Source organism: Podarcis raffonei, chromosome 5 (assembly GCF_027172205.1).
Source record: "Podarcis raffonei isolate rPodRaf1 chromosome 5, rPodRaf1.pri, whole genome shotgun sequence".
In the NCBI taxonomy this organism is placed as follows: domain Eukaryota; kingdom Metazoa; phylum Chordata; class Lepidosauria; order Squamata; family Lacertidae; genus Podarcis; species Podarcis raffonei.
This window is the reverse complement of record NC_070606.1, coordinates 25,604,653-25,631,928: the sequence shown is the minus strand read 5'-3', so window position 1 is coordinate 25,631,928 and position 27,276 is coordinate 25,604,653. Positions and strand designations below refer to the sequence as shown.

Below are 27,276 nucleotides of genomic sequence, written 5' to 3'. Positions count from 1 at the left end.
AGTTTATTTATTCCATGGGCATATTCTCCGTATCTGGACTGAGGTGTTGGGCTCCTTGAAGCTTATTCTGCTTGTTGACCTCGTCCAGTTCCTTGCAATAGAGGAAATGGCAGGCTAGTGCACAGCAATAAGACAGAAAGATCTATGTTGCAATCACAGTGCTGCAGTACTATGCTTTAGGAAAAAAGAGAGAGAAAAGATGTAAAGCAAAAAACAATAAAACAATAAAACCCCAAACTAATCTTCAAAGCAAATGAAGCATCCAAAAATGAAATCCATGAGCCCATTTTCACTGCTGTTGGAAGCACATTCCAGTTCCCATGTATTGCTCCTGAAGGACACCCACGTTGAAAGCCACAAATGGCAAAGCACCCTATTACAAATATTGCACCAATAAAAGGCATTTTGTACAACTATTTTCAACATTAGAGCAAGTTACTATGGCAATGTATTAAAATCTGCTGAAGTGCTTCCACCATATTATTCTTCTGCATAATGAATATTACCTTGATAAATATTTAAACTTACTTAATCATTTTTAATTGCTGATTTTCCCCCACTGGCATATACTAACAGCATTCATCACCAGTTCAGAAGAATTCCCATTCAGACTACGCTAACCCGGCAAAGAGTTCCCAAAGGGATCACCCTTGTACTAAATAAATAAATAAAAGTTCCTTATTCCATTCAAGATGCAGTTCAGGATCTTTGAAATGCAAGCTTAAAAAAACCAAACCACTGATCAAGTACAAGTGATCAAAATAAGCAAACATACATGGTCCCTGAAACCACTACCTTTGAACTAGTTCACCCAATTTACACTGCATTCAACCATAAAAGCAATTATTATGATCACGTTGTTGTTTGAAATGATATTATTAGAGTGACCAACCAGCCAAGGTTTTACCAGTCCAATCTGTTCTGTCAGATAACCTTTAGGGTCTGGAAATCCACTAAACTGCAAACTGCAGAGAAGTTTTTAATGTTTGATTCTATTTTTAATACTGTATTCTGTTGTAAGCCACCCAGAGTGGCTGGGAAAACCCAGCCAGATGGGCAGGGTATAAATAATAATAATAATAATAATTATTATTATTATTATTATTATTATTATTATTTTCCGGCCCATGAGCAGGAATATTCTGTCAAGTGTCGACCTGTTCATTCCTGGCCATTTGATTTCCTCAAGCTTCACCTGCTTCTGAAATCAAAAGATGTCAATACTCTCATAGGTTGTCTTGTACAGCCAGCACCCATTTTTTGTGTGACCACGTTGTTCATCCCTGCATCCCACAAAGCCTTCCGGTCTGCAAACTGGTGCTTCCCAGGAGCAAGACACTCCCAAGTGAAGAAAACAGAAGAAAAGAAACAGTATTGTACTTCTCAGACTCAAGCATGACCCAACCTCCAGAAAGCTCATTGGTCTTCTGCAGCTTGACCTACCTATTAATCCTTGGTTATCATTCAACTATTTTTTATTATTTAGTGATACACTTTAATAAGGCATCCTTTCCAATGAGATGAGCATGCATGACGGCTTCAGTGAGCAAGGCGTCAGCTACCCACACTGACTGAGCTTGAATAGTAATGTACGTGATGCTACACTTTCCTTCCCTTTTTATTACTTTTAACAGAGAGGAGGGGGAGTGGAAATGCACACTGCCAGCATATGAATGAACGGCGGAACATTTTGTCTGCAATGTGAACAATGCGCCTCTCTGAATACAAGACACACTTGAGCCCTTTGTGATCTATTTATCGCATGGGCTGCTACAGGAGAGGTCATGGCAAAGTCATTTCCTTCCTGTCTTGCAGAATGTGCCACAGGCAATTTTTGCATGTGTTTTTTTTAATAAAAATAAAAAAGGGGGGAAGGGGAGGGAGGGAGGGAGGGAGGGAGGGAGGGAGGGAGGAAGGAAGGAAGGAAGGAAGGAAGGAAGGAAGGAAGGAAACCTTAGACTGTCCTAAGGGGCAGCTGGTGTAATAAGCCATCAAACTATGTCTGAATCTTCCAGCCATGCTGCAATGATTTCAGATGCTTCACAACACTGACAAAATTTACCGGTAGTGACAGATTCACTATGTTCAATTCGAAGTCGTAAATTCCTGCAAAAATAGTGCTCTCCAGGTAAGGCAAAGCAAAAGTTATCAAGGCGCTCCCAGCATTCTGAACAGGAGGAAAGCAAGAAAGGTGTCAGAGGCAGATATGGGCTCACCTCGGTCAATTTGCTACCTCAATACCAACATCTCCATTCACCCACTCGCCTCTCCCTGTCTGAAATCCTGGACAGTTGCTGCAAGGATGTGTAGAAAATACAGAGACTGAATGCTCTGACTTGGTCGAAGGCAGCTTCTGATGTACTACTTGCTTCAATGCTTCCCAATCCAGAAGCATAATTTTCTTATGGTTGTTTACATTTCATAAAAGTTCACCATTTCCCCAGCATGGCTTACTGGGGATGAATGAATGGCTGACAATTACTCCCACCATGTTGGCAAAGGAACCAGCCATATAATGAAATCTGGGAGAGGCAGTATGGTAAGAATCATGTCGTGTATTTTTTTCTACATGTGCAAGGGTTGCTGTTTACCTTTTGTCTGCTCACACTCCATGTCTTTATTCAGACTTTAAATGGTCACACCCATCAACATGAAAGTCCTCGATTTTTATTAACTCTCAAAAATGCTCTTTATGTCACTGCATCTCTGTGATGAGTTTTATATCTAAACCTTTTTGTGGGCTGTGTCACTTGACTCTCTCCCCAACCCACCCCACCTCCCCTCCTTCTCATTGTAACTGCTGAGTGTGTCTGTCAATTACATACACTAAAGCCCTCATGTAGAGGTAGCTCTAATGTAAAACTTCCATGGCTGCAACTATTTGCCTTGAGGCCAAGAGTGCCTCTGAACCCTAAGCAGGGCAGGACCCAGCCCTATCCAGACAATAGATTTTCACTCTGCAGTTCGGAATCTTTCTGTTATTTCCCTTGCATATATATTGGTAATAATAGAAGGTGTCATTCCTGACAGACAGGAATTATGATGTTTCCTATCCACAAATGATAACCTAAAAGATCAAACTCCCAGGACAAGTTTCCTAATGTCATTTGTCTATGTTGCCCAACTACTGGCTTGTCAAAATCCTATAAAATATTACGCAGCAGTTTAGCTCCCTCGCTTCCCCGCTCAGTTTTTGCTCTTTCTTGTTTGTATATTCACAAAAGAACTGACTTATTGAGTTGGCTAGTATTGAATATTTATCAGTGGTCAGAAATGTGTTGGAAATAAAGATAAATTTATTGAAGGGGAGCCCAGTCAGACAATAAATACACTGCACCTCTAAGAATAATAACACATCTCTCAATTAACACTAGTATTAAGATTAGGGGCAGACTCAAGTAGGAAAGCTTCTCCTGGGTTGTATCACTTCAGGCTGGTGATGACACTGTGGTATGTTGGAATGTCCACCATGGTAAGGAGAAGAAAAAAGAAACTTTCCCTACAAACTGGAAAAAAATGTCCTAAGAAGAAGAAGACCACACTGAATCTGTCTCCCCATTTGTTCATTTTCTTTTAGATGTATAGACCAGGGATGGAGAACCTTCTGGCCTTCCAACTCCAACTCCCATCAGCCCCAGCCAATATGGCCAATGGCCAGGGATTATGTGAGTTGTAGACTACAGGAGGATTTGGTGATGCCACCTTCCTGTTTCTGCTTGAAGTAGTGGAGTCCAGAAGCAGCTTCTCCACTTGATTCTTCTAAATGTATTAAACGGATCCTTGAATAATAAATTTTTGATGCCATTCCTTCTGAGAATAAGAGATTCACACTTCCAAAGGTTCATCTTCCGAGAGGTAAATCCAGCTTAACTGCCACAGGAAGTACAATGCAACACAACCAGAAACTGAGCCATGCATTTATTCATGAGATTAACAGCAGAAGGCAAAGCTTAGCATAGAAAAAAACAAGAGAGTGCAAAGAAACTGATTATCAAGGAAGTCCAGACACAAGTGTCTCCCTCCTAAATTCCTAGAATACTGATATGAGCAAAGAGGCAAGATTATATATCCTTACAATTTTGTGGCCAGTCACCCCTGTCACTCCCTTTTCATCTACAGCATCAGCACATACTGTACAGAAATGCATTCCTAAGCCTACTTAGAAGTAATTCCCAATGAAATCAAGCAACTCTCCTGCATTTTGCTGATCTTCTCCAATTCTCATTGCTTACTCTCTCTCTCTCTTTGGCAAAGAAAGAAAGAAAGCCATTCTGAAACAGGTGCAGGTTGTTGAATTTGATAATACACGTGCAACTGCCCAAAACATTTTGACAGAATATCTTCTTTGAGGAAGAACCTTCCCGAAACCAGAGAACATACAAACTCATACCTGCAGAGTACTGGTGGTCACAGTAGCATGGACAAGATGAGTGGATGGTGAACTATTGGGCAGGGAGTATATAGCTCAGTGATAGGGCACTTGATCTGCATCTAGAAGACTCCAGGTTCAAGCCTTGGCATCTCTGGTTTCAGAAAGGTAGCGGTGATGTGAAAGATCTCTTCCTGAGCCCCTGGAGAAAGGCTTCATAAACAAAGAGGCTAGCCTGGTGCGAGGCCAGTTTCCTAACTGCCAGGTTAACTGAATTAATAAATATTGTAAGGAATTAGAGAAGGTCAATGATCTGTTCCAGCAAATATGGAGCCTGAGTGCTGAATGGAGTGAAGGCACATTCTGGAAAATGTGTTACAGACAACATGATAATATAGATAATGAAGATAATACAGGTAGCCTTTCTTTGTGTGCCCCCACCAGAAGGCCTTTTCAGTGGAATGTTCTCCTCAGGGAGGCATGCTTGACGCCATCTTTTTTCTATTTTTAGGCACCAGACAATGGCTTTCCTCTTTACTTGGCCCTTAATTTTAAAGGTGGCCTTGTGGCCTCTTTTAGTGGGGTACAATCAATAACAGTCTCTCCTGAAAGCAGTGGTGGGTGTATATTAAATTTATGTCAGAGAATGGCACCTTGGTTGTATTCTTTTCCTCCTACCCGTGCTTTCACTTCTGTTGTTTATTACAGTGTAATTAAAATATTTTTAAAACAAATCAATAGTTTGTTGTTTGTGTTTTCAGACACAGTTTCCAGTTACTAGAGCTAAATTTCCGTATTCCTATATAAGAAACCCCAGCACACAATATTGTGAAACATTTGTAACATAGACATTAAAAAGCAGGCTCAAGAGCCGACCCGCCTTCTCTGCTTCAAAGAACCCATTGAAATGGTAGCATTTTAAAACTCTCTGCTGACTTGAGCTGGATTTGAACCAGCAATCGGAAGGGCAAGAGGCTCTAATTCCTTGTCCCTTAAGGTATGATTCTCCCTCACAGCTTGTAAAAACCAAATACAGAAACTCAGTCAAATGAAGCATTTCATGTCTCGGTGTTGACAGAAAAACAACAAGCTTGCAAATCCAGGTCCCTTTGCCATGTCTACAACTTGTAACAATTCAATTGTCTCACCAACAATACTCCATCTCCAAGGAGGTGATATTTAAGCTTTTGCACACAGCTTGCTCTCGTTGCATTAAAAGCTGTGCGATATAGCCCTGGCTCATTGCACAGAGGCCAATGCAAAGGCAGAAGCATGTAAGTAATCAAATGCTGCCAGTGAAATTTCTCATGTTTGAAAGGAGCTCGGCAAGTATCTTATGTAATTGGAAAATAGGCAGCTGCTCCATCCAGCTTAGTAGTGTCTACACGGACTGGCAGTGACTCTCCAAGACTTCAGACCGGGTCAACTCCCAGCCCTACCTAGAGACATTGGGGGGCAGAACCAGAAACCTTCTGCATGTAAATAAGATGCTCTACCACTGAGATATGGCCCTTCCTCAAATATGAGACTAAATCAAATAGTCATCATACTCACAGAAAAATATATTCTCTCAACAAAGAGATAAATGCTTTGTTGTTGTTGTTTAGTCGTTTAGTTGTGTCCGACTCTTCGTGACCCCATGGACCAGAGCACGCCAGGTACTCCTGTCTTCCACTGCCTCCCGCAATTTGGTCAAATTCATGCTAGTAGCTTCGAGAACACTATCCAACCATCTCGTCCTCTGTCGTCCCCTTCTCTTTGCGCCCTCCATCTTTCCCAACATCAGGGTCTTTTCCAGGGAGTCTTCTCTTCTCATGAGGTGGCCACAGTATTGGAGTCTCAGCTTCAGGATCTGTCCTTCCAGTGAGCACTCAGGGCTGATTTCCTTCAGAATGGAGAGGTTTGATCTTCTTGCACTCCATGGGACTCTCAAGAGTCACCAGCATCAATTCTTCGGCGATCAGCCTTCTTTATGGTCCAGCTCTCACTTCCATACATCACTACTGGGAAAACCATAGCTTTTACTATACGGACCTTTGTTGGCAAGGTGATGTCTCTGCTTTTTAAGATGCTGTCTAGGTTTGTCATTGCTTTTCTCCCAAGAAGCAGGCGTCTTTTAATTTTGTGGCTGCTGTCAACATCTGCAGTGATCATGGAGCCCAAGAAATGCTTGGCAATAAGCAAATTGTCTAATTAATAAAAATAAATGCAATAATAAGCAGCAGCAATTTGTGCTATCTTTTCAGTACCTTTCTCCTGTTCCTCTCAGCTGTGACTTACTCAAATAGGATCCCGTCTACCTGAACACTCAAATATCCAGGGATAAGAAATATCTCTAAGGAACAACTTGAATTCTTTCGTAGGTTCCCACATCCCACAAGTGTGGCCACTACTGGGAATGACTGGCTGGCAAAAGCATGCAAATGCTACATTAATATGGTTCCATCCATCCTAATATTCAGTCTGGAACAAGGACAGTTGAGATGTTGCTGTAGATTCCCACCCCCACCACACAAGTACTATGGGAAACTCTAATCTTGGGTTCTTGGGTGTTGGATGGTGGTGCCTGCTTTGAAATCTAATGTATGTAAAATGTTTGTATGTTGGGAAATCATTAACAAAACCTTTAAAAAGAAAGAGAGCAGCCCCTGTAGTGTGAACTATCAAGAAAAGAACTGCAGTGCTCCCCAAGGATAGTGTCAATCAAAATATTAGTTGAAATATACAAAAAAAGAAAGTCAAACAAGGAAGGCATTTTTCAATGTAAGGAAAAAGGGAAAGGGGGAGAATACTGAGTCATTTCAGCTCAGCCCAGATGAAAATCTTTTACAGTAATGGTTTCAGCAAAACACAGATGGGAATGGAGGAAGGGAAGGTAGTGAAACTCCAACGCCAATCCCATGCATTTTTTAAAATATCTGAAGAAGTGTGCATGCACACAAAAGCTCATACCAATAACAAACTTAGTTGGTCTCTAATGATAATACAAGTGCAACTGCCCAAAACATTTTGCCAGGGAGAAGAGTCGGTGGAGGAAGATTGGAAGAAATTTAAAGACTATTTACATAAACATTGTAAAATTAATGAATGTTAGAAGGATGTTGGAATGATGTTATGTGGTTTTAGCAGAAATGTTATAAAGGATTAGGAAAAAACTGCCTGTTAATTGGTGAAAGGAGGGAAAGTAAAGTTACATTATATTAAGATAAATTACAGGACAAAAATTTGAAAAGATGGAAAGGATTTGCTGAAACAGATAATCGAACTAGAATACAAAAAAGGGAGGTGTGAGGAGGTCAAGGAAATAAGCTAATGAAAGATAAGTTGTGGGAAGATTCGCTGTATTTCTTTTTTTGTTTTTTTTAATGGATTTTTTCTGTTTTTTTTTCTTTTTCTCATCCTTTTTTTTCCTTATTGTGATGTGTTGTATTGTTTTTGTTTAATATGGTGTTTTTTACTTTTTCTTTCTGTAACCTTTAAAACTTTAATAAATATTATTTAAAAAAACAAAAAAAAACCTTAGTTGGTCTCTAAGGTGCTACTGGAAGGAATTTTGTTTGTTTGTTTGTTTGTTTGTTTTGACTACGGCAGACCAACACAGCTACCTAACTGTAACTAGATCTAAATATCCTGCATTTTAATAAATACGTAAATAAAAAATCAAGTGCACAATTGCAAAATATGGGTCAAGCTCCTGTTCTCCAGTTCTGGATATTTGTGAGGCAATGTGCCAGTAAAAAGAATTAAAGAACAGTGAAATGTTTCAGGGAATTATGTCCTGGAATGAAAATGGCAAGACATCCAAACTTCTACCCTTACTAAAGAGCCAAGAAACATGGTAGAATATTTATTAATTTATCAAATGCAGCTCAGATCGCTTATCATTTAATCACAGGCCTAAAGGCCTTAGAAACTCAAAGCTGAACTTTCACCAGCGGGCTTAGCAGCCAACTAAGCAGGCTTATTCTACTGATGCAACTTATTACAATATTTGTCCTTCGTTAGTTTACATTGCGTATGGACCCCAGCCCAATATCTATTAAACCTAACTTAACAGGTTCTCAGTATGCCCCAAATAAAAAGAGGTACTATACTTTTACAGGATGTTTACCACAGGGATCAAAGCTAAAGAGGTTAATTATCCTTGCTCTCTGTAAAAGCTCTACGAATTGATTCAAAACTGAATCAGTGCCAGCGTCTTTGAAAAGTCCTCTAAGGCATTCAGGAATTCTTCTGAGGCTTGGCAAAGGGGCTTGTTTGGGGGGGGGGTGTATGCCTATATAAAGGTGCCCCCTACTTACATGGGGTTGTATTCTAGGTCCACGCATGCATAAGTGAAATTGCTTAAAGTGAGAAGCACCCTCTAAAAAGCCTCCAAAAATCCTTAAATGCATATTTTCCCCTGCTCTCCAGCTCTCTCTTCCACTCCCTCTCAAATCCAGAACCAGATATCTAGAGTTGAAGCTCTGGGGCCAGCTGGAGACTAGAGGACATGTGGGAGAGCAGCTGCTGCTGCTGCGCTATTTCGTAAACCAGCTGTTAGGCGGGGAGGCTGAGCAGCCTAAACAAAGCCCCACTGATCCTCTAGTCTCTTTGGGGCTTCCTCTGGCCTCACTGATGCACCCTACAGGCTCCAGGGAGGGTCTCCTCGCGAGCCACGAGGATTCTCCAGCTGTCTGCCACCATTCCTGGTATGATTTTCTTTATTCATTTATCTCCTGCAGTCGCATGCAAGTTGAATGCCTATAGGTACAGATATATAGCTATCCCCTCCATCAACCTTGTAAGAATTAAAGGAGATATTTAATTTGTTTAAATAAAGTTAAAATCTGACCTATAAAAATAAAATATTCTTAACATAAGAATAGCTCTGCTGTATCCAGCTGGTGGCCCTTCTAGTCCAGTATCCTGTTCTCAGAGTGGCCAACCAGAGGGAAGCCTGTAAGACAGATCTGAGAACAAGAGCACTCTCCTCTCCTCTCCACCGACTGGTATTTTGAAGCATTCTGCCATGGAGGCAAAGTATAATCATTGCAGCTAGTAGCCAATGATAGCTTCACCCTTTCTTGCAGATAAAACCACATTCACATGAGATTTTAAAAGGCCTGGGGAAATGATAAGGTCTTTGGTGTTGGAAAAGACCTGAAAAAGTCGGCACTGAATGAGCCACCTTAGGGAACGGCTTTCAATAGAAAGGTGCGCCAACAGAGAAGAACATCTACCCAACTTGCCTACTGCTTAATCTCCAAAGATGGGGGCAACTGGAAAAGGGCCTCCAAGTATAAGCCCACCCCTATGCTAAAGTCATATGGGACGTGATTCTTCAGGGATCTTGCTTCCAAGTCACACAAGCACTTTAAAGATAAGCACCAACACTTTGAATTGAGACCTAAAATGAGCATGAGCCAGAGGAGCTGTTTTAAAACCAATGAGATACGTTTCTGTTAGCCAGAGATAGCTCACGTTGCTCTGTTCCTGCTCCTGCCAACCTAGCAGTTCGAAAGCATGTCAAAGTGCAAGTAGATAAATAGGTACTGCTCTGGCAGGAAAGTAAATGGTGTTTCCGTGCACGGCTCTGGTTTCGCCAGAAGCGGCTTAGTCATGCTGGCCACATGACCTGGAAAAACTGTCTGCAGACAAACGTTGGCTCCCTCGGCCAGTAAAGCGAGGTGAGCGCCACAACCCCAGAGTCGTTCACGACAGGACTTAACTGTCAGGGGTCCTTTATCTTTTTTACTGCTGTTTCCAAGCAGCCTTCAAGGGCACTCCCATGTACAATGAATGATAGTAGTTTAAAACAGAGATTACAGAACACAGATGACTGTGGCTTGTCCAAGAAAAGCACAGTGGTGAATGCCCTTTTTCTTTAAACCTAAGGAATGGGACATAAAAGATCTGACATCTGTAAAACTTCTTGACTTCAGGAACCTAGCAATTGATGGGAATTCAGAAAAGCTTAATATTTATATTAAAGTATGGGGGGTGGAATCTTCAGTGAAAGCAATTCTGAAAACAAATCAACCCACATCAAAAGCAAATAAAGAAATTTAACCATAAAAACTGTGGTAAAATTGAGAACTGGCCTACAACATTAATTTCACAGATAAGTGTCCTGAAGTCAAGCCTAGTCTTTCCTTATTGCAGGGTTATACTTCACAGGGAATAGAAAGAATGACGGTACAAGTGGGTGAACAGCCCATCTTGGCTGAGTGTTAATACTGAAAAGTTATTAATAGTGGGTGGTAAGCTGGAATCTGATAAAATAGATACTGGATGGACGCATCATTCTTGCCCCAAACTAGGTATCAGTGGCATAGCTGGGATGAAACATCAGGATCCAATGACAAGAAAACCCTTACATGTCTATGTGCAGTTTAGGAAAATACGGATCTATAGAAGATAGTCAAAACAGAGGTGTACCTTACAGGCAAACGTGAGGAGAAAGTGTGTTGTGACAAGCAAGGCTCAAGACTGGAACACTGTGGCCAACAGCCAAAACTAGTTGATCAAAAGGAGAGTTCATTGGTGTCAACCTTTAACTGAAACCTAGTCTGGCACCAACGCAGAACAGAACCCTTCAGTTTATGTGTCTTTTAAGTCTTTTCGTGGAGTTTTATAAGGCAGCAAGACTTAGGTCTGCAATAAAATACTATTCCAGCACAACACAAGCAGATCCCTGCTATTGGGAACTTACAATCTAAACAATGACAGTGATAATGGAAGAAGGAAAAGTTTAAATTGCATTTGTGTCAATGCAAATGCACAGAGGCTTTGATGTGGCTGAGGATGACTACTAAGAGGTCAGGGTAAAGGCAAATTTGAAGCAAAGATCTGGAGGAAGGAAGAAGCAATAGCAATACCATTTTGTTTCGCTTAGCTTTTATGAGTTCCACCCACATATCATGAACAGTGCCTCTTTTAGCCAGTCGATCAGCTGCAAACTTTCACTTACTCCTGATGTGTGCATGACTGCACACCAGATCAGCAACTCTCTCCCTCTCTTTTAAAATAAAAAAAATTCCTTCCAGTAGCACCTTAGAGACCAACTAAGTTTGTGATTGGTATGAGCTTTCGTGTGCATGCACACTTTTTCAGATATTATTTTGTTTCGACTACAGCAGACCAACTCGGCTACCTACCTCTCTTTTAAATCACTGATGCAGCTGGTTAGGCATGGAATCTGTGGCACCTACTCCATCTCCACTGCTAGGAAAGTTGAAAGCTGCCTTATACCAGGTCAGATTATTTGTTCTTCTAACCCAGACAGAGCAGTGCCTACTTTGACTAGCAGTGGCTCAGGAGTTTCAGGCAAAGGTCCTTCCCATCACTCGCAACCAGATCCTTGTAACTAGAAATGGCAGGAATTGAACCTGGAGGTATTCTGCAGGCAATGTATGTGCTCCAACACTGTTACAGTCATTGCTGAGCACCACTACAGACTGGCCGTCAAGGAGGAAAGAGACCAGCCTTGTTACCTGAGAGTGGTGGCAGCTGTGGCAGGTGGTAGTTCAATCCAACATGCCATACAATAGCTGCACGCTACAGTGGTACCTCGGGTTAAGTACTTAATTCTTTCCGGAGGTCCGTTCTTAACCTGAAACTGTTCTTAAACTGAAGCACCACTTTAGCTAATGGGGCCTCCTGCTGCTGCCACGCCGCCGGAGCACGATTTCTGTTCTCATCCTGAAGCAAAGTTCTTAACCTGAAGCACTATTTCTGGGTTAGCGGAGTCTGTAACCTGAAGCGTATGTAACCTGAAGAGTATGTAACCTGAGGTACCACTGTAACTTGATTCTGATTCTTCCTTGGTGACAATCTCACATCTCCCAGAGATAAGAATGTGAGGGCCCTCCTCCTACTTGGCTGCTGTTTAGTGACCAAGTACCATCTCAGGCTTCACAACATACCAGCTGGGTCATTAGATTTAAAAGAATTAACAGTTTCTTGGTCATCACTCAGACAGAAGGGTGCTATTTATGGATGGGGAGAGCCCACATTATCTGAAAGCCGATGGGCAGAGCTAACTCGACTACGGCAGGACAGGAAGAAGCCCTGGGGAAGCAGCTCTTGTACCACTGCAGCAACATACAAAGTGGTCCCAGGAGCACCCAAACTCTCTGAAATCATCATACAATTTACATTACCTGGGACAAGCTTACAACACCTTTCTTTCTTTCTTTTTTTAAACCTCAGTGCAGCTCAGCACTGCATCTTTAACTTGGTGGGAATACACCAAGGTTGGCTCCTGGCACAGTGATATATTTGACTGAATGAGTCTTGACAGACCACCCCCACCTCCCTAGTTTCAATTCTGCTAAAAGTATAATAATGAGAAATGGAAGCAGAGACCCAATTAGAAAGAGCTGTCTGGGACACAGATCGATTTAATGTATGTGTGCCAAATGGAAATGGGGGGGGAGGGAGAGAATGGATAGCTGAGGGGGTTTTTCCCCCATTCTCCAACCAAGGGCGTAAAATTCCAGCTAGATAACCATTTTATATTGTCACATAAGCATAAGATCTATGGGAGAAGAAATGAATAATTTTTTTGAATGAAGCTCGGGTGTACATTGAAAAAATGCATCTCTTTCCAAAGTCTGACACAGAGAAAAGAGAAACATGTGGGCTTGCAGATATTGTTTGACCCCAGCTTCCATCTGCCTCAGCTAGAATGGTCAATGGTCAGGGATAATGCAATCTAACAGTATTTGAAGAGCCTGAGGTTCCATGCTACAGAGAGAAAGCAGGGAGAAAAGGACAGTGGGTGAAGTATGGTTGAGCGAACTTTTTGCAATATCAGTTAAACGCTTTCTAAATGTGCCCCAAATGTGCCCCCTAACATGCATTAGTGACAGGGATCCCAGGTTTCCAGCAGGTGAAAACCTTTACAACTGGAACTTTAAATCATATTCTCAGCCACATGTTTTCTGTACTGCTCTGCAGCATCTGTCTCTTTTAGCCTTTGCGGGGCCAAGGACATTGATGATAGCACCCCGGTGTTCCATCCAGCTGAGGGAGAGCAATATGATAACATCACCCCAGCATTCCTCCAGTCCTGGCCAATGAGCACAACTGTGGCTCTGCATGTTGTGACTGCCAACCTTAAAAAGACAGGAGAGTCAGCACCATGGAGAGCATCACATCCACTGCCATCTTTCAGGCAAAAAGGAAATCGTGATAGAAATGGAAACAAAAGCTGCTTCCAAAAATTACCCCTTGCCAAACTCCAGTGTGAAATATTCACTAGAAGAAATTCACATTTGCCAACATTAACTGAATATGCTATATGACATCTGATACCTGACAGTATTTGACAGCTGGCATGGAATGGTATTTAGCATTGAGTGGTATTTGGTAGATGAACAAAAAGATATCTAAACAAGTGAACATTTGATTTTACACTGTGTGGAGTCAGAACAACCATACAATGCCAAGTAGTTTAAGGATTGGCATGGCTGCCTCCCTGTGCAGCAGCCTGGGCTCCAACTCAAACAAGGGGCAGGTCAGATCCATCAGACCAATGGAAGACGTTCTGGAAAGCAACCCAGGACCTGATGTCATGACAAGGACAGAGCCCACTGACTTGGGAGTCCTTGAGCTGTAGGCCACCAAGAATCTGAATCCCCCCCCCCCCAAATCTTCAATGTACTGAATTCCTCCTGGCCAGGGATCTGCAGCCCCAAGTCATCCTGTCAGCACTGGTAATGAGCCTTGAGGGAGCTGTCAGGGAGGAGGAAGAGTGCTCAGATCACAAGTCTGTCCCTTTAAGGCCTTTCACTCTCCAAGAAGTGGGCAAGAGTGTGGGAGGAGCAATCTGGCTTGGGAAGAATAAAAGGCCACTCCCAAACTGGAGGAGGTTGCTCACTTGCAGCTTCCCTACCTACTTCCTTGCCCCATCAGGCCCCATGGACTTCTTGCCAAGGCCAGGACAAGTCACCTGGCAATGCAAGTGTTTGCATCTGGAAAAACTGTGAAAATCGTCCCTGATCCTACAGGCTAGAAGAGGATGCAAATATAATAAATGCATAGAGCATATTTTGACTTTCACAAATTTCTCATTCAAATTTAACATGCAAAACTGGAACTGGAACTTGACGAATCAATGAACAACCCCCTCCCCGCAATTACAGCTCTATCATGGGACTGTTTCCAAATGGGTACCTGTAGCTTTCTTCCTTTATGGCAAATAGCATGTTGCAGCGAGGGAGGGTAGAATTCAGATTGAGAAAAGAGAGCAAATGGAGAATATTAAATCCACTTTCCCGATGTGCTTCAGCCCCATTCTGAGCCAAGTCCCTCCACAGCTGCATTTACTCTTTAAAACACAGACACACACGCAAGAGACGACCACACATCTCCCAGAATGACATCTACCTTGAGCCTCAATCATTATGTAATTATTTTAAGTAACAAGGCGTAATGTATTGGAGATATATGCCACAGCGTGGTCCACATCTGGATCACTGGGAGCTCCCGTGTTATGAAGCACCTTAGTGAAATACAATTTGTGAGCTGCTCATGTATTTAAGAAGAAGGATGTAAAGTGTAAATCTGTGAAGGTAAACTTAGTAATATGTTGGGTGGACACAAGGAAGAAACATTAACTGGAGTGAAAGGAGTAGGTGTTGAGGTCAGGCTAGAACTAGAAGGAAGGTCTCACTCAAAATTAGACCTAGAGGGCGTGTTCTCCGTTCCCCAGTCCAAGAGGTATATTTATTGAGATAGATGGAGCCTGTCCTGCAGCAAGTTGAAGGTATCAACCACTCTGTTGATCAGGGAAATACAGAAAGCCAGGCTCTTTAATACCAGGCATGGCCTTCTCCAGAGGCTACTATTGGCCAGTCACAGAGGCTGGTGTTGTGAACTGCTGTTCCCCTCTGCACCTGAAAACAACTCAAGGATGCTATGCTTCTATGACTCAAGCAGACATAGTCTATGGTAGTTCTGTAGGTTGGGTCTCAGACCCAGAGGTTTGTACTCCAAGCCTCAGAGACTCCAACCTTGGCAAACAAGTCCTAGAAACACTGTTTGATACTGCACTTGAAAAAATTAAATTAGGGATGGGGGAACTAGTAATCTCCAAACGTTGTTGGACTTCAGTGCCATCAACCCCAGCCAGGATGGGAGTTGTAGTCCAAACATGTGGAGGGTTACAGGTTGTTCATTCCTGTGTTATAACAATACACACACACACACTTTTATATACATTCACTAGTAATCTCTTTTGAATTGCTCAAGAAATGTGTTGGGGTTTTTTAATCTACAGGGGAAGAAAACCTGCTTTACTGCTTCCTTAATGAGAACTGAACGGCTAGAAAAAGTTGAGTTCTGGGTGGCTGGGTGTGATGACAAAGCTGCTGTATTTTAACAGCAACAAAGTTACTCAATTTCATGCGTTATTTTGCATTCATTGCACTCTGCTTTCAGTCTTACATTTAGATGTTCATGTGTACTGCACAATAATACACCCAATTAAACTTTATTGTTCATTAACCAGTTTATCAAAAGCCACGTGTAGGGTTTCCAAACACAACAGGTACTTAAGTTTTAATTATGAAATGCAGCTCTGAACCCTTGCTTGGAAAGGGCATAAAAGAGGTGGGCGACTCGCAAGAGCTGAACATGCCACCCCTTAAAAATCAGCCTCTCCCTGCTCCAAAGAAATCCTGAAATGAAGTAGGTGGAAGTTTCCACCATCAAAATCTGCCTATTTATAAAAGGTTGGTCAAATGCTAAAATCATGAACTTATTTGAACAATGATGAGTAACAAGTGTGTTGTGCAAATTACAAAAATGGCAGTCTTCTAGGACTCTCCATAGTCCAATCTTTCTCAGAAGCACTGAGCATGCTCTCAGATCACATTAAGGTCTCTGCTCCCCACAGCAAACACAATGGATTCCATTGTAGTCTTGGCCCCTAGGCAGCTAGGACGTTTACCATTGTGGTGACACTTCCTGTTCCTGTTCAGAGACATCTAGAACTACAGCCCAAGGTCTGTTGGAAAAGAAAGGCCATATGACATAATGGGAAGGGCAGGTGAATATGTCTTCTGTAAAGTGTTGCATGGCAGGGGGTACCTCTGCCTTAATAAAATATATGTGGACATGTTTGACCCTGACTCCTGTAGAACTGATGAGTGGGGAGGGCTTCACTTCTGCCATGGCTATCAATGGCCCCCATGATTAAAGAGGGAAGGTAGACACCAGGCTTCTCAGAATATTTAACCAAAATTCAATAAAAAAATTTAAAAAAAGATTTATAAGTATCTGAAAAATTTACAACTTCAAACAAAGATAGAACTGAGTAATGCCATAATGTGTTTTAATTCATTGGAAGCTACCCAGTGACTGGTAACCCACTCAGATGGGTGGCATACAAATTATTATTATTATTATTATTATTATTATTATTAGCTGTCAAATTTAGATCAGTCATCTGACAAGGATTCCAAACCTACTTTACACAACATGGCGGAGGCTTCTTTTGAAGCACCCACATTGCAACAATACTCAAGGGATCCTAAAAGGAAGTTCAAGTGTTATAAATGGCATGGGATTGGATTCAGAAAAATCCTTTCTTTTTGAACTCTACTCCAGGACAGTGTCTGTCTTTAGCTGGCCCCAATCACCATGGCCGATTGTGGAATAATGTGTAGAGGAGCACTGTGTAATAAAATAAGTTGCATAGATCTGGGGTGGAGGTGGGGACAGTCCTTTAGAAATTAAGTGATATCGCTGCCGAGTCATGAATACTTAACAGCCACCAGGTCCCTTTTCCTTCTTCATATTTTCCTTCTTTATATTATCACTTATCAGTCATTTAGCTACCAATTAATTATCTCAGCTCCAGAAGTTGCAATTACAGGCATTTAAACGATACCAGCAATTCAAGGTTAAGCATTAAATAAATACTTCTACCAATGTGTAAGCAAGCATGGACACACACCCCAACAAGAAAAATGATTTAAAAATAAATAAATTAGTATTTGCCTATTTTAGTGTTAGTATTTTAATATTTGCCTACTAACACCAAATCTCAGCAATGAGATAGTTCCTTGCTGCCACCATAAGCACCAACAATACACCTTCCAGAAAACATGGGTAATATAGTGTAGAGGTTTGGGCTTTTGACAGGACTTCATGGGGAGGTCTCTATTTCACAGAGGGTGCAATTTCACTTCCCCTGCCCTGATCTCCCTAAAACTTCATAGCCAGGCATAATCTACCTACAAGCAGTTTTTAGTGTGGGCCCGGGGAGGGGACGGGGGGGCAGGCCCTGCTTGGGTCTTTTTGGAAAGAACTATAACTGCCTGTTGTTTTTGTCCATGGAGTTTTCTTGCCAGGGATACTGGAGTGGCTTGCCAGTTCCTGCTTTGGAATTATGGTGCTGGAGGAGACTCTTGAGAGTCCCATGGACTGCAAGAAGATCAAACCTATCCATTCTTATGGAAATCAGCCTGAGTGCTCATTGGACGGACAGATCCTGAAGCTGAGGCTTCAGTACTTTGGCCACCTCATGAGAAGACTCCCTGGAAAAGAGCTTGATGTTGGGAAAGATTGAGGGCACAAGGAGAAGGGGACGACAGAGGACGAGATGGTTGAACAATGTTCTTGAAGCTACAAACATGAGTTTGACCAAACTGCGGGAGGCAGTGGAAGACAGGAGTGCCTGGCATGCTCTGGTCCATGGGGTCACGAACAGTCAGACACGACTAAACGACAATAACATAACTGGCTGGCCTCTGGCTTCAAGGACTGCTTAGATATTTGGAATTAGGGCACCAAAAGCCCATGTACACAATGGGTCAGATCCAGGGTTGCAGGAACAGGACATGTAATATTATATATTTTATCATTGTTCACATCTAAGTTCTTTGCTGGCCTGCCTGTAAATGGGAAGGGAACAAAACACCCCCAGGCGAAAGCTGGGAGGAAGGCTGCTAACCCATTTCTATAGGTCAAGGGTAGTCAAAGTGAGGCCATCCAGCTTTTGCTGAACTACAACTCCCATTATCCTTGCCCACTGGCAATGCTGACTGGGGCTGACGGGAGCTGGAGTCCAGCAACACTTCCTGTTGGCTACCCCTAGTGTAGGTTGATGGTGGAGAACCCCGGTCATTGTGATGAATTGTGAAATGCTTTGGCCACAGTCTTCTGGCAAAATGACTGGCGAACAAGCAGACAATGGTGGCTGAAGAGGAAACGATCTTGCTTGTCAGTGGAAGTCTATTTCCCCCTGCCCCCAAATCACGTCACTAGGTTATGCAAATGCCACAGGAATGTGGGGAACACAAGGGCTAAACTTTATTCTCTTGGAACAGACCTCAAAAGAAACACAGAAAAAGAATAAGATATGATAACCCATCCTCCCACCTAAGTATAGCTCTGAGTACTACATTCTTAAAATTCATTGTTACAGATATATTAGAGGTTCTGTTATGTCAGACAACTGTCCTCCTTATTAAGAGAGAGAGGCAAGGTCATATTCCTGTCTTCTAATTTATTAATGTTGCACAAATAAATGTTTGAAAGGAATATGAATATTTTATTGTCTACGCAAAACTGGTGCTTTAGGATTTGCCCTGCTGAACAGTTTGAGATTAAATTATATATATATATATATATATATATATATATATATATATATGCGCATGCTTTAAAAAGTGACACCTCAATTCTGCAGGTTCTTGTACAACTCATCCCTTTGCACACCTGTAGCTCAACTATTATTCCCCTCTGAATTAATTTGGATTGCGCAATTGTTATAAGGAACAGGATGATACCTATTCATGGGAGCTGTCCTTTGATAATATGGCAACAAGGCATATGGGAGTCACTCGTGTGTGAGAGAGGTTTGGCGAAAACTTAAGAGGGGATGGATTAGATTTGTACGAACAGCGACTAAGGTAAAAGTTGCTGACTTTGCAGATTTGGGTCTGATTTTCATGTAGAACATCCAATGTTCACTCTCTGGCCTCTCCAGTTAGGGAGAGGAAACAGGGGTGGCACTTACAGAGAGCTAGGAGGCCAAGGGGCCAAGAGCCCCCCATTTTCAAGGAGGGGGCTGGGCCCCTCAAAATTCCATGGTGACGTGTGCTCACCACTGTCAGCATTGCCCTTGAGCCAGTGCCACCGACTGGGCTCATCCACTTCAGCCCCGACTGGGCCAGCGAGCTGGGGTAGCACTTCCAGAGACCACCTTCTGCACAGGAACAGGTCAAAGTGCTGTGGACTCACAGCTTAGAGTTGTGAGCACCGGATTCACTTCCACAAGACAGTCGTCGCACAGCAGAGTATAGCAGAGTATACCAGAGCATAAACGACTCGGAGAGCAGCTCTGTAGAATATCTTCTTTATTCTATCTACAACTATAATATACAACTATATACAGAGCTAAATGAGGTCTAAATGAAAATGCTGAACTGCACTGAGTGTCTGCAGCTGCTCTTAGCAGCAACCTTATCTATACACACAATCTCTCTCTGACACTCAGTCTCTCTCTCTCTTTGATGTGAGGCTGGAGCGGAATAAGTAGAGAGCAGAAACTGCCCCCTCCTCTCTGGAGAATCAGCAGAGAACATCAGCAGATTCTTGGATATGGGAGGGGTGAAATCTCCTTAACCGCATGTACACATCATGCGCTGTATGTGCAACACATCAGTCTGTCGTACGGCGTGTGTGCATGACAACAGCATGCATGGCTGTCGTTGAGCACATTGCATGTGCCGGGCCCCTCAATCATAGGGGCAAGCTGGTGGGCCTGCTAGGAGAGAAACCTGTCTGAAAACCTGGAGAGCCACCGTCAGTCAGTGCAAGCAACACTGAAATAGATGTCAATGGTCTGATTCAGTATAAGGCAGCTTCCTTCTAAAAGAACACATAACACTAGGGATACCTTACTCCTGATCCAACTGAATAAAACATTAATTGTAAAAGACCACTGTGTTCTTGTCCATGATATAGGAAGCCCAAAGGGAACTGAGCCACCGAAAAGGTCTTTGCCAAAGGTCTATGGGGTATAATGCTCTGTGAGGGTCAGTGATGGGTGTAATTCCTTCCATGAAATGGAGACTGGTGTACACAGTAATAATGCAGGCTTCCTCATTCTTTAAATAATTAGGAAGCCTATAATTTTAGAATTTGGAGTACATTTTCTAATTTGGCCTGCATGTCCAAGTGTCACTGCTCTCTAATAGCCCTAATAGAAAGTATTTAGAAATGACTCTAATTGTGCTCCATTTCTCTCCATTTAACGAAAACTGAAGTTGCTTTCTTATTCCGCAGCCTTTCAAAAGATCATTTGACCTCCACTGTAACAGCATTCAAGGACATCACAATCTCTCTTTCCCCACAGAGCACCAATGGAATTCTGCGGTTTCCATTTTGCAGCAAGACAACATGTACCATAATAAAATGCTTTCCCATAAATTGTCAGCTTTTGACTTGATAAGCACATGCAATCTCATGAGTCACTTCATCAATGGGGCAAAATGAGCAGTTAGAAGCTATTTCAACCACAGCACAAGCATGTGGGTGGACTAGACTTGAAGTAATACTACTCAGATTTCCCCTCATTCCCATCAACTCCCCCCCCCTCCTTTTTGGGTCTTTTTCTACAAAGCACACAGCCCACGCCATGAGTGCCATGATCTCAGAGATCGTATTCCAAGTTACTGGCATCTGTAGCATGGATTTTCTAGGGAGCAACTTGAATGCTCCCTGGATGCTGCTGCTTTTAACATTCTGGGCCTTATCCAATGAAGTAGTTTCATTAGCGCAAGGACTTCTGCCTATGCAATGGAATTCTCCTTCCTTCTCCTCCCCACATGCACCCCATAAATCTGTTCTGGGTTTCCCACCCAAGCCTTCAAAGCAGATTTGGGGAGGACGCAGAGATCGGGGAAGGAAGAGAAGTTCTGTTGCACAGCCAGAAGTCCTTGTGCTAACAGAACTGCTTCGCTGGATACAGGCCACTGCCATGAATGCTAGCAACGCTTTTTTCTTTAAACCGCTGCCTATGTCTGCAGTAATGGGGAAAGTGATGGCAGTCATCTAAATCTGCTAAAGCCTTCAATATGAACCTAAGGGTCCCTATTATAGGCAACAGCATTCTGGTTGCCTGTTCTTCTGATTAGATATATGGACCTATATGATCTTATTTGAGGAAGTCATTGCTGAAGATAGCAACTGATCCAAATATCAATCACAGAACAATTCTCTCTTCAAGTGCGTAACATCATAGAATTGTAGAGTTGGAAGGCACCCTGAGGATCATCTAGTCCAACCCCTGCAACAAAGGAATGTGCAGCTGTCCCATACAAGGATCAAACCTGCAACCTTGGCTATAAATATAGTTATTTATAGCCCAGCAAGTCCTTGAACGATGGAATGAATTTTTCAAAGGAGTGGAATATGAATGGACAAAGGATGATGGCAATAAATTAGGTCTACACACCAGGTCTGGGAACAGAGTGCTGAAAGGGCTAAACATGAGAAATGGATGTTTATATGTTTGGGAAACAACAAAGGTGCTGATTGCAAGGAAAAAATGGATTAAAATTAGTAGAAGGATGAGAAGGTGATTAAAGAAGACGAAGGAAGTGACAACATCAGGAAGCAATGGACATATGTTTGTAACAGTTGATTCCTTTGGATTTGTCTTTACCTGGAAAACTAATAACATTTGTATTGTTGTTTTTTAAATGAAGTTACCCTTAGTTCATTCATTGTTCCTTTGCCCTTCTTTGTAACGCAATCCATGACTGACTGAAATCTGTTTGAACCCAGAAAATACAGACTGAGTCTATCCATCATAACATCCATTGGGTACCCAGTTTCTAAACTAAGATCAGCCCATATCAAATTCTAAACAGGTGGCAACCTTATTTCCCCATGGGTCTTAAATAATTTCTTTCCCAGCTAGCCTCATATAACAACTATGCTAGAATTTCAGCATTGTTGAAGGTCATGGCAGGGACCAGGGAGATCATGCATTTGAAGCACACCTAGAATGTACAAAATGTCAAACTTTGGGTATTTTCACAGGTGAGTCTTAAATTGCCTTTGAGCCTCTCATGGGCCAGTTATGTAAATGCCTGATCATTGTTACTGTGGAGTGAAAACTGGAGGACATTTGTAATGCAAATCAGCGTACTGGCCAATGTAGATTTCACATTCACATTAGGAAGCTGACTGAAGGGACAGCTGTATTAAGCATCAGAGTGTAAAAAATTCCTTTTGCAGAGAATTTGCCTCCATCTTCAACATAAACATAAATGTTAGTATCTAACAGGGGGGAGAATATTGTATACAATTTGTGCATATTAACAAGTGCACTAAAGTTTGATCCTGATTGGTTTTTTTAAATGCGGGATTTTGTCTCTTCCCACAACAACAGGCAGCACTTGTTAACCCAGCAGGGGGTGCCCTCCGGTCAATCATGTGATGTTGCTATGATGTCACATTATAAGAGGGAGCGGGTGGAGCTGTGGTCTAAACCACTGAGCCTCTTGGGCTTGCCAATCAGAAGGTCAGCAGTTCCAGTCCGTGAGACAGGGTAAGCTCACATTGCTCTGTCCCAGCTCCTGCCAACCTAGCAGTTCAAAAGCATGCCAGTGTAAGTAGATAAATAGGTACCACTGCAGCGGGAAGATAAACAGTGTTTCCGTGCGCTCTGGCATTCGTCATGGTGTCCCGTTGTGCCAGAAGCGGTTTAGTCATGCTGGCCACATGACCTGGAAATCTGTCTGCAGACAAATGCTGGCTCCCTCACCCTTAAGCGAGATGAGCGCCGCAACCCCATAGTCACCTTTGACTGGACTTAACCATCCAGGGGTCCTTTACCTATTGACCACGCATCTGTCAAATCTGGTCCACACCAATCCTAATAGGATCTGTCCCACATACCCCAAAATATTTCCTACCTCTGTGGTAAATGCTAGGCAGGAACTCCCAGATCCATTTGGATTTGTACATATCTAAATTGAAAGATGATGATCAACTCTTTGCTCAAAAAACGTGTTTGTGTGTATATTACTTAGATTTGAATCCTACCAGAACAGCTGAAGGTAATCGGGTAAATGATTAACAACCTGTTTGGGGAAATCAATGAAACTGATGATGGGTAGGATATAAAACTGAGTAAATAAACAAACTGAAGAGGGGACTCTTATGCTTCATTGCTTGATTTATCCACGTAACACTGATCTCATGCGCAACTTTACCCTATCCTTTCCACTTTAGCCTTAACCATAATTAAGTCTTACACTGGCATGAATGTTCACAGTTGTAAATGGTTATCAGGTTCTCTTATCCAGAGTTTGCTAACCAACTTCAAACACTAGTTTCAAATCCTGGTTAAGAAGGAATGATGTTCACCATTCGCCAGTTAACAATTATAGTGCGGTAAGTCTAACCATATCGAGATGGTTGGGAAAAGGACAGGAGGAATCTGTTTCAGGGAGCTAAAAGGCTGGGGCAAGAGAGCACATAATCCTGTTGTCAGCTCCCAATCTGAACCACATTGACCAGATCACCAACCTTACTTTTGCATTCATTTACAGTATTCCAAAACAAGTAAAATAACGTATTCCAGAAAAAGTAGATTGCTCCATGATCCTCATATGAGCATATTTAGGTTTGGCAGCATTTTCTCTAGCTTTCCATTGCATCTGTTGGCAGATTATTATTATTTTGGGGGGGGGGGGAAACACCATTCAGATTGTAGAGAGGATTAGAGAGGATGCTTTTAAATGTTTGAACTAAACACAGTTTGAGCTAAGCCTTTTCAGTCTGTGCAGGGGGAAAAATGAAATGCTTTCCTTTACAACCAAAATGTACACCTAGTTGAGTTCTTTTTGCAATTTATTTGTGCTAGCAAATTCCTTTTAAGATCCCAGCTCTACTGTCCAAACAGAATTCGTCTGGGACTTGTATGAATAAGAAGCTACATTATATGCAATAGGACAAAGAAAACCCAAAGCTGCTGCAAGCTTCACTTGACAGCAATATGCTCTTTTCAGGGAGAATATCTAAGCATTACATTTGCTATTGTCCGTGAAAAACCAATAACCCCTTCCTTCTAAACACCTGCTTTTAATTTGTTTTCGGGGGTAGTAACATTTAGATTTGCACACAGGAAGTCAACTCCATGTACAGTTGAGAAACACGCCTGATCAAAACATTAGAGCACCACTGCTACTTTGTGCAAACCAGGGGTGGCTAACCTGTGATACCTTGTTGGAAACTTATTGAAAGTCCAACACCATCTATATGCATGTTGTCTCTCTCAAAGAACTCTAATAGGTTGTTGAAACAGGGCTTACCCTTGAAGAAGCCATGCTGGTCTGCTTCAGCAAAGGCTTGTTCTTCTATTTGCTTAGGTATTTTATCATTAACAATACTTTGCTGGGACAGATGTTAAAAGCTAACCAGCCTGTCTTTCCAGGATCTTCTACTACACATTATGCCATACATTTCGACCCTTATACAGCTACTGCTCTTTCTTCCTGTATTATTACTTTAACTATTCTTCTTTAAAAGGCCACACTTTCCCATGGTAACAAGATAGCTTGTCCGGGACTTGAATCCATTCTCCCTAACTCAGGAATAACTGCTAGTTATTACCCAGCTTTAAAATGTTTGCTGCATGATGTCACTGCTCATATGGTTTGGTTTCCAGTGTTCAAATGATGGAGTGACATAGTCTCAAAGTCTATTTTTCATCTTCACTTATCCAGTGAGTCTGGGACAAAATGAAGTTGCATTTCCATCAGAGCAATCAAACACCCAACAAATTTTATTGTGTTTGCTCCATTGTTTGGTCGGCTGGTTGGCTGAAAGCAAAATTTCCAACTCCACAGTGTCATTTACATTACAGCTAAGAGGACGACGGTTTTACTATTGAGAATAAAGAGTTGGTGAACTTAGAACTGCAAATGAAGCTAGAGAAAAAGAGATAACTTGATTTAGAAATCAGAGGAACAGATTGCAACTTTTCAGCTTCAGTCTGCTCAAGAAGAACCATGTAAAAATACTGATCTGAATACACGCTATTTGTATAGGAAATCTTCCCAAACTAGCGAGGATGGAATCAAATTTAAGTATTCATACTGTCAGTGTTGCTCAATCTTTTCACTTTTGCACACATATTTTGGTTTTGTAGGTTCAGTCCTCAACGTGCAAAGCCATTGGAAAAGGAAAGCTTAGACCATGCACCTTTGAAAGTTCAAGTACAACACATCCTTCTGAGAAGAATACAGTGGTACCTCGGGTTAAGTACTTAATTTGTTCCGGAGGTCTGTACTTAACCTGAAACTGTTTTTAACCTGAAGCACCACTTTAGCTAATGGGGCCTCCTGCTGCTGCCGTGCCGCCGGAGCATGATTTCTGTTCTCATCCTGAAGCAAAGTTCTTAACCTGAAGCACTATTTCTGGGTTAGCAGAGTCTGTAACCTGAAGCGTATGTAACCTGAGGTACCACTGTACTTGGAGGCCCATGCAATTTATTCCCATCTCCATAATACGAGTATGGAACTGCCGACTGGACTATATGGTAAGTTAGATAGTTATACAGTGACCTGCCCAAGGCTGCCTGGTAAGCTTCATCTTGAAGGCTTTTTGACACGTTGGGAAACATCTAATCTGGGTTTGCTATTGCACAAACATGCAACAGGGGAACCACAGCCAGCCAGTAAGTGATACAAGTGCTTACAAAAGACAAATTTCTCACACTTTCTATATTCAAGTTTATCTACAAAAGTGAAATTTGTAAAGGAGCCCTGATCAAGGGTTTGACTTCTGCGTCCCATATTCAGATGCAAACACTCTGGCATATTGTCTCTCACAAATTCTGCATCTTCAGTACAAGATAACTAAGATAACTGGAAATGTAGTTACTCCAGAAGCTCTGTCACCTTGGATAATTTCAAGTAGGCCAGTGTTTGAGGTTGAGCACATGGTATTATACCAACTTTCCCTTCAACATTATTTTAAGACCTATATTTTCTTACCCTTTTATTACACTGGGAAAATGTAGTACTTTTAATAGTATGAAACATGTTTATTTCACATTGTATTTGTATTATTTTAGATTTTATATTATTTTTATATTTTTTATATTTTTATATTTTGTTTTGTTTTGTTTTATGCTGCAGCTCATGCTTATTGAGGACAGAGTTTAACCACAAGCCCAGGTTCAGATTCCTTGCTAACCTGGACTTAGCTCAGCATGACTCTGGAGTCAAAGAGGATTGAGGAGGAACAAAACAGTTACAAGCCCTGCAAGTTGCGGTCTTGGGAAGCCATAGTTTGGTTGGCTGTGATGTGCAAAGCAGGGCATTTAGTATTCCAAAATGTAACCAGGAGCAATTTTCATGAAATTCCCTAGTCAACAGTTTTGCTCAGTTGGATTCCAGCATACATGGCAATAGCAAACAAAAAGGCGGGCGGAGTGGTGATTCAATTTCAGCTTCAAGTCAGAGGATCAGAAATTTGGATGCAATTTTAAGCGTACATCTTAGTGTTTTTTTCTAAATGAGCTCTCGAGGGGAGAAAAATTCTGGGCAACCACAGTAAAAAAATGATTAATATTTGTGCGGCACATACCAATATACCTAGATGTGATGATAATAGCTACTCCATTCCTGTCATCTGTAAAATCTGCATTTCTACTCCAAAAATACATTATATCTGCCTGAAAAGATTTATCCTTTATAATCCCATAATGCTGATTGATCACCATTTGCTTATACCCTCAAGAGGCTGTGCTCCTTAAATTTCTGTTCCATTATTCCACTACTGTGATGGCTGCACCAATCATTCCTTTATTCCCTCTCCTGAAAATCTATACTACATTTGCTTTTTTTTCTCTCCCGCATTTCGCTGGCACATATCAATTTTTCATAACT

The 27,276-nt window shown here is 41.9% G+C and overlaps 1 protein-coding gene and 1 long non-coding RNA gene across 5 annotated transcripts in view; one reads left to right on the top strand and one right to left on the bottom strand.

Annotated features, from left to right (window-relative positions):
- The window catches only part of GRID1 (glutamate ionotropic receptor delta type subunit 1), a 709,085-nt gene that overhangs the window by 567,952 nt on the left and 113,857 nt on the right, over positions 1-27,276 (bottom strand). The gene's annotated exons all lie outside the window — the stretch shown is intronic.
- LOC128413848 (uncharacterized) lies at positions 1,227-3,806 on the top strand. The gene is made up of 2 exons (XR_008330489.1): positions 1,227-1,589; positions 3,578-3,806. It is a non-coding gene; the product is annotated as an uncharacterized LOC128413848 (long non-coding RNA).